Source organism: Gadus macrocephalus, chromosome 2 (assembly GCF_031168955.1).
Source record: "Gadus macrocephalus chromosome 2, ASM3116895v1".
Lineage (NCBI taxonomy): Eukaryota > Metazoa > Chordata > Actinopteri > Gadiformes > Gadidae > Gadus > Gadus macrocephalus.
The window spans coordinates 4419574-4427073 of NC_082383.1; the positions used below are offsets into that span (position 1 = coordinate 4419574).

At 44.3% G+C, this 7500-nt stretch overlaps 1 protein-coding gene across 1 annotated transcript in view; it reads right to left on the reverse strand.

Annotated features, from left to right (window-relative positions):
• Positions 1–7500, reverse strand: part of LOC132475672 (somatostatin receptor type 2-like) — a 317638-nt gene that overhangs the window by 245286 nt on the left and 64852 nt on the right. The gene's annotated exons all lie outside the window — the stretch shown is intronic.

The following is a 7500-nucleotide window of genomic DNA, read 5'->3' on the forward strand; positions in this document are numbered from 1 at the left end:
AAGAACTATAGGTAAATGTAAGCTACATGGTAAGAAAGCGCTTCACCAAAGTGGTAATAAAGGCGTTGGCCTTCTAGACCACCATTAGTGTGTGTATCTCTGTGGACACACCTGGGTCTCTCGGTGACCTACAGGCTATGCCATTGGTTTCACTATAAAGAGGTCATACCCGTGTCAAGTGTCCACAATGTCCGTTAACCTATAGAGGCTGTTTGTTTGTTCTGTAACGGCGAGGACCTCAGTGAAAATAGTTCAATGGTGTTTTTACTTCAGCCGGAGCCCAGTCCTTCCTAGAAGTCTTATTAGATCACTTTGATTCTCAAAGCGTTGTATTTCTTTAGGGGTGACTCACAGGCGATGGCGATGCACTGCACCACGTGTACTTTAATTTAATTAAAAAGGGGGCGGAGTCCCAGTTGTAGGGGAAGATAATTAACACCTCAGGTCACGAAGTCGTGAAGATAAACCTTAAAGATCATTGCAAAGGTCAAAAGGAAAGTAATTGTATTAAGTGTACTATCAAACTGAGAAATTGTTGAAATATAATCACGCTGAGAACAAACAAACAACATTTTCCCCATTATATTTAGACTCTGGTGTCCATATTCGATTGATAATGGTGGGTGTGCGTGCGTGGGTGCAGCCTGTGTTATGACCTGCCTCAGAATATGATGGTTAGCAGGTGTTGGCTATGTGATAACACCAAGGCTGTGAAATATTGTCCAACAGTCATGTTGGTCGACATCACAACTTCAGCTCAGATAGTGTGTGTGTGTGTGTGTGTGTGTGTGTGTGTGTGTGTGTGTGTGTGTGTGTGTGTGTGTGTGTGTGTGTGTGTGTGTGTGTGTGTGTGTGTGGGTCACATCAATACAATTGTGTGCTTAAGCTTTAAATAACGAAAAAGTGCACCACAGATATCGATATTATATATTATATTATCACGTATCTGCTTTAAGGAGAGGTGAAGAGAAGGCAGCATCGTAAATTGTAAAAGTATGTGTGGAACAAACCCACGTCAACAAGGGTAAGGATGAACCTGGACTGGACAGAATTCCTCATGTCTTTCCAGGAAACGCTTGTTAATTCACCTGGCATCAATGTAATGCAAGACATGTCTAAACATTGATCACTTCATACCACAAGGATGCAGCATAGAGCCTTTCATATTTTCCTGAAAGATAACTGTTAGCGATAAAAAATTTAGTTGATGCTTTTATCCAAATTGTCTTCTAGTCATTTTTATTCAGCTGATTAATGTCATTCCTTTTTTGCTAGATTGATTTGACAACTCACTATTCGACGACTCAACATCAACCATGAGGGTTGCATCCCACATGTGCAGTACATTCCCAATTAAAAGAGGATCAAGGATTACACCAAAAAGTCCCAGCACCCTTTTCCACTGTGTTCCCTGGTGTAGCTAATAAACAGGTAGACCGACCACTGTTGTTGGATCCGGAGCCCAAACCCTTTTGTGCTGAGAGTGAAGCCCACTCACCACCCTCCTCTCTCCCCCTAGACTGTAGGGTGCGTCTGCAGACTCTGCACATCATTGACATTGCACAGCGCAGGCAAAGACAGTGAGGCTGCCTCCACGCACACATACTGTTCCACGGACCAAAACGTCCCCTGTACTCTGTGACAGTACAGGAGATATGGATGAGTCTGACACCGCAGAGTCTGGCAGACATACAGAGGGAATCAGGGGAGGCAGGAGATCATTTTACTCACAGCGGGATGCCCTGCTGGGAGTAAAACAACACAAAGGGAAAAACATTTGCACAAAGGAACAAACATGCACAGAAGGACTGGGAGGAGGAACAGTAAGAACCAGGGCCTAACGTCTCTCTCACACACACACACACACACACACACACACACACACACACACACACACACACACACACACACACACACACAAAACAATATCTTTATGTTTTTAAAGGTCATTCAGTTTTATTGTAACCGTTGATGAAAACATTGCACAGATCATGTTCCTCTCTTAATGATGGACTGTGTTCATGCTGCTCCATGCTGCCACGTAGGAGAACTCGTTGAGTGTGTGTTTTGATGGCTAGTTAAACCTGTGCACATTGATTGCTCAATGTAGATCAGGATATGCAGCCTCAACCAGCCCCAGATTCCAAGTAGTCTGACTCGGGCTAGGTGAGGCTGCTTGAACCAGCCATCAACCACACACACTCACAACATGTCCCCTACACCTAATTGAGGCAGAGGTAGATCCCCAGCCGTTTGGAGAGGCCCCACATTGGGCACCAGTGTAGCAATGTCCACCGCTGTACACCACCTAGTCGGCTACCACACTCCACCTAGATGACTTTTACTGGGCTGCCCTCCACCTGAACAAGGAGATAGGGCGGTTGTGTTGAAAGCCAGTTTATTGTGCGGTTTGCAATTAATGATACATGGCGCTTCTGCTCCATGTTGCCATGCAGGAGATCTCTCTGGGTGTGTGACGTGCAGATGGCTGGTTGAACCTGTTGCCCTCCTGATTGCTCAATGTGCAACGGCGGATCAGCCTCACCCAGCCCAAGAGTCCAATCAGTCTGACTCAAGCCAGGTGAGGCTGCTTAAACCAGCCCATCATCCACAGACAGTCTTTAGCTGTGTTCGAAATCGTTCCCTATCCACTCACTCACTATTCCCTATATAGTGTCCATGATATAGTGCACTATTTAGGGAACGAACAAACGAGAATTCGGACACTACGCTTAAGATTTCTAAACGTCATTTGCGTCAGTAAATGCGCCGGGTATTTGTGTGACACATTTGTTTTTGACAAGCGGAGCCGACAGTCATGTGCAAGCACGGACGTAATTTGGGGGGGGGGACACAGGGGACATGTCCCCTGCGCTTTTTCAAAAGGCCGTTCTGGTCCCCTGCAGTTTTCACCGTCCGGAAACCATGTTACGCTATGGTAAACAGAGACTCGTCAGGCACTAGGACCAAGCGGAAACGGCCGCTCGAGCTGAAGCCAGTTTGCTTTCGTTTAGACCTGCCCACAAGCTCCTCCATTGGCTCTGCATTCCTTGTGTGATTGGCCGTCCCCGCTGTCACTCCATCAGGTTATAAACAGCACCAGTACGCACACCGGTCTGCCAGTTGGGGAGGAGGCCGTGTTAATCTTCCGCTGTAAGTTGGGCGTTTGTTCTGCCTGGGCCACGTCAGCTGGAACTGTGTTACATTCATTTTAAATAAATTTGATCACTTGACTACTTACACTGAATTATGGACATTTTATTCAATTTCTCCCCACCTGTGATATTCCTGCCAGTTTGACCTGCCCACCACTGGGTAGTGCTATGTAAATGAGGTCTGTTTACCATATATTCCAAAAATAAGTGTAAAATTGGTGCTACTGAGATGGAGTGAAGTTGACTAACAAGGTGAAACACAGAATTGGGTGATAATGTTTTGCTACATGCTACAACCAGACAAACCAAAAAAGGGAACAGCAAACTTAAAAGTAGCAACAGAAAACTAGAAGAACTACTATAAAAAATATTTGTGTCCCCCCCACCTCTGAAATCAAAGTTTCGTCACTGTGTGCAAGTATGCAAATTAGCCATGTGCGACAAACAGAAGATAGACGCAATGAACTGATTGTTGTGCATTGTTGTGGATATGTAGGCTGTTTAGTTGTGGTTGTTTGTGGTCTTAGTGAAACAGTCTTGCCTTGGAGTTGGAGAAGTTTGACTGATTGTGTGAATGTGCGAGAGAGAGCGCACCTGCCGTGGTGATGTTGGGCTTGTAATGGGCTTATATGTGATCAATGATGTATCTGTCTGATCGTATTAGCTGTAGATGGATGGTTAAATAATGTCACAAGATCGGTCATACTGCAGGCTCTCATTTGCAAATGCACTGATTGTGTGCCCGTCTCCGATATAGGCTACAGCTGGCATTTATTCAGTTCATGTTCTTCTGAGTGCGCAAGAACGGTGCCAATTATTGTCGTGTTTGCGGGACTCTCTAAATCGACGCCACTTCGACCTGGGCGGGACTTTACGTCCTACGTCACTCGCTATGGGTGTGCATGTGTGCGCGTAGCCGTTTGTCTCAGGGATCTGTGCACGAACTCCCTTGCACTACAGGATTACGAGCGTCAGTGTCGTACGCGATGGAGGGTGGGTGACATTCCTACAGTCTGTGATGATAGGCTATATTTCTACAAATGACATGACGAAACAACACGAACTAAGCTAACATTAGAGTAGCCATACCAGATAACGCCATACCAGCTAACCCTAACTATTTATATTAAACTCTGAACCACTTTGCAACAGGCAACTGTGTGTTGGTGTGTCTTATTGCTTCCCACGTCTGCGTCTGCATCTTTCCCACTCCTGGCTAATAGTTTCAGCTTTTGTACTGTATATCAGAAATGATCACCCTGTACCACACTGCTGACTTGTTGATGTTTTGTGAGCACTCAGGCATTTCTCTAGGTATCTTAAGTTTCCTACTGGAGTCATCAAAACTTTGAACTTTGTTGCGCACACATGCACACCCTGACACCCATAGCGAGTGACGTAGGACGTAAAGTCCCGCCCAGGTCGAAGTGGCGTCGATTTAGAGAGTCCCTCGTGTTTGCATTGTAATGCACAACTTTGCCCCTCCCTGTTATAAAATAACGCGCATCGCAACAACTTTAGCCAATGCAGGCTCCTATTGCTTTACCAGTGTGTTTAAAGTGTGTGTGTGTGTGTGTGTGTGTGTGTGTGTGTGTGTGTGTGTGTGTGTGTGTGTGTGTGTGTGTGTGTGTGTGTGTGTTGTCATGTAGGCTATAGATATAGATTGATTGTCTTGGCTTGCTTGCATCCATGAAATATTGTAACGTCAAATAGAAACACTACCTTTAACAACTTGCTCTACACACACACACACACACACACACACACACACACACACACCAGGGCCCGACCGATATTGATTTTTGAGTGCCGATGCCGATTATTTTCAGAGAAAAATTACGATTCCGATTTAATCGGCCGATTAAAAAAAAAAAAAAAAACATATAAAACATAGTTTTTGATACCTTAAATATACTTTAAACACTTTTGACGAATATGTGAATTGAATGCAGAACCTTTGAGTGTTTTAGAATACATTTACAGTCAAAAATGAGTGTAATGTAAAATGTAAAATAAATAACTAACTCCCAATGTGCTGCGCTCGTGAGCAGTGACTAACACGTGCGTGCTGAGCAGTATGGTCTCACCGTTAGAGTCTACAGTATAACAAATTAACATGGCCTGGGACCTAAAGAAAAACAGGCACAACATGCTCAAACAACGCGTCTTGTGTACATTGGTGAGGTGAGCGCGCAGCTGCCTGAGCGAGCGTGCTTTCATGTTGTACGGTAAAATTCAATCTCCTCTTTTTTACTCCAGCTAAAGTTGTTAGTTAGCAAGGCGAGTAGGAGCGCAATCTGCAGGATACTAATCGCAATAACATTTATAAAAAAATAAATAAAAATAAATAAATAAAAAAAAAATCGGTTGTAATCGGCGTCTTTTTGGCCGATGCCGATTATTTTCAAAAAGGCTATAATCGGCCGATTAAATCGGCAGGCCGATAAATCGGTCGGGCCCTAACACACACACACACACACACACACACACACACACACACACACACACACACACACACACACACACACACACACACACACACACACACACACACACACACTCTCCGACCACATGTCACAAGATCGGTCATGCTGCAGGCTCTCATTTGCAAATGCACTGATTGTGTGCCCGTCTCCGATATGCTATATACCTGGCATTTATTCAGTTCATGTTCATGTTATGTAATGTTATGGCCTAGCTGGCTACTGCATATCGAGAACAATCTGGGGATGAGGACATCCCCGAATATTGTCGGGTATTTCGCACACTGCCATCTCAATATATAGCCTAACATATACAAATATATCACTGTACTAGACACAAATGTATTTTCCACTAGCTAATGGTGGTCATTACATTGTAGTGAAACTAGTAAAGACAACACAGCTTTATGTTACAGCGAAACATCGAGGCACTGCAGCTCTGATTGGTTAGACAGCCTTCAAACTTAGTGGTCAAGCAAAGAAGAGGGAGGGGCTCGTTCTGCATACCTAATAGCCGGAGTGAATAACTAATAGCCGGAGTGAATGACTAATAGCCGGAGTGAATGACTGTTTGGCTGGAGCAATGAACTGTCAGCGCATTTAATGAATCATACCTCACTGAATACCACTGATTTTCATGCGGTTTTTTGTCATACGTGTAGCTATGATAAAGGCCACATGGTTTGGCGTGTTTTATTATTCAATACTAATTATACCAATAGTACGGTAATGTTAAATCTTGCTTGTGAAAAGTAATCCCCCGATTCCTATTATGGATTGTCCTCCGATTTGAGCAGGAATACGCTGAACAACAGCCCGGCATCCTGTTTCTGCTGCTGTTGCTGCTCCCGGTTGACCACTCCAAGATGGCGGCCGTATTTCTCGCGTCCCAGCAGCCAATGCTCCGTCTATCTATAAGATGTCTATGGTATGTACCCTATTTTAAGTCCACTATATAGTGCCCTATATGGTGGATAACTGAGAATTCGAACACCCTACAAAATGGCGTGCACCCTATTTAGTGCACTACATCCATGATAGGGAACGATTTCGAACACAGCTTTTGTGTCAACTTAACAATGGCGTAACATGTAGGTCAGAGTCAACGCCAAACCTCAAAGGGAAACTGTGCTTGAGGATGGAATCAGTGGTGCCATGCCATGCCTTGGAGAGTTCATCTTAAGTTTAACTGAGGCTCAGCGACCCTTCATCCTCCAATCGTACCAGACGGTCATAACGAGAGTGATGACCAAGAGAGGGGGGGGGGGGGGGGGGGGGAGGGGGTGTCCTTGATCAGTCTTTGTTTCCATGCAGACATGGTCCTCGGGCCGCGTTGTGTTGCGTGGGAGGTGCCGTCCCAGAACAGTATGTACGTCTGTGACACTGGCACGGAGAGGGAGGGGCAAGATATCATTACACTGTGGTGATGTCATTACATGTCTTCATGATGATGTGATGTGAATTGCTTTGCAACGCTTTAAAGGGACTCTTACCTTTGTTGCATTTTTACACTTTTTTTGGATAAGGTTAAATTGGTATTAATAAGGTAATAACACTCTAATATGCAAGACAGACCCACCAGGAGTAAAAACAAACAATTATTTTACTCTCATAATATTTAGTGAAAACTTCAACCAATAAAATTCTTCGGACCGAATGACCTTATTGGCCGACAGACCTGTCTGTTTGCTGCATGGATATATAAGGTTTTCCGTCTGCTGTAATTCTCAAATGCAACAAAGGTGAGAGTCCCTTTAAGTGCCGTATGTATATATATGTATATCTATATATAAAGAAGGCCCAACAGACTACAGCTGTTTATAAACTAAACCTTAAGACTTATCTTTTAAAAAAAGCCTTAA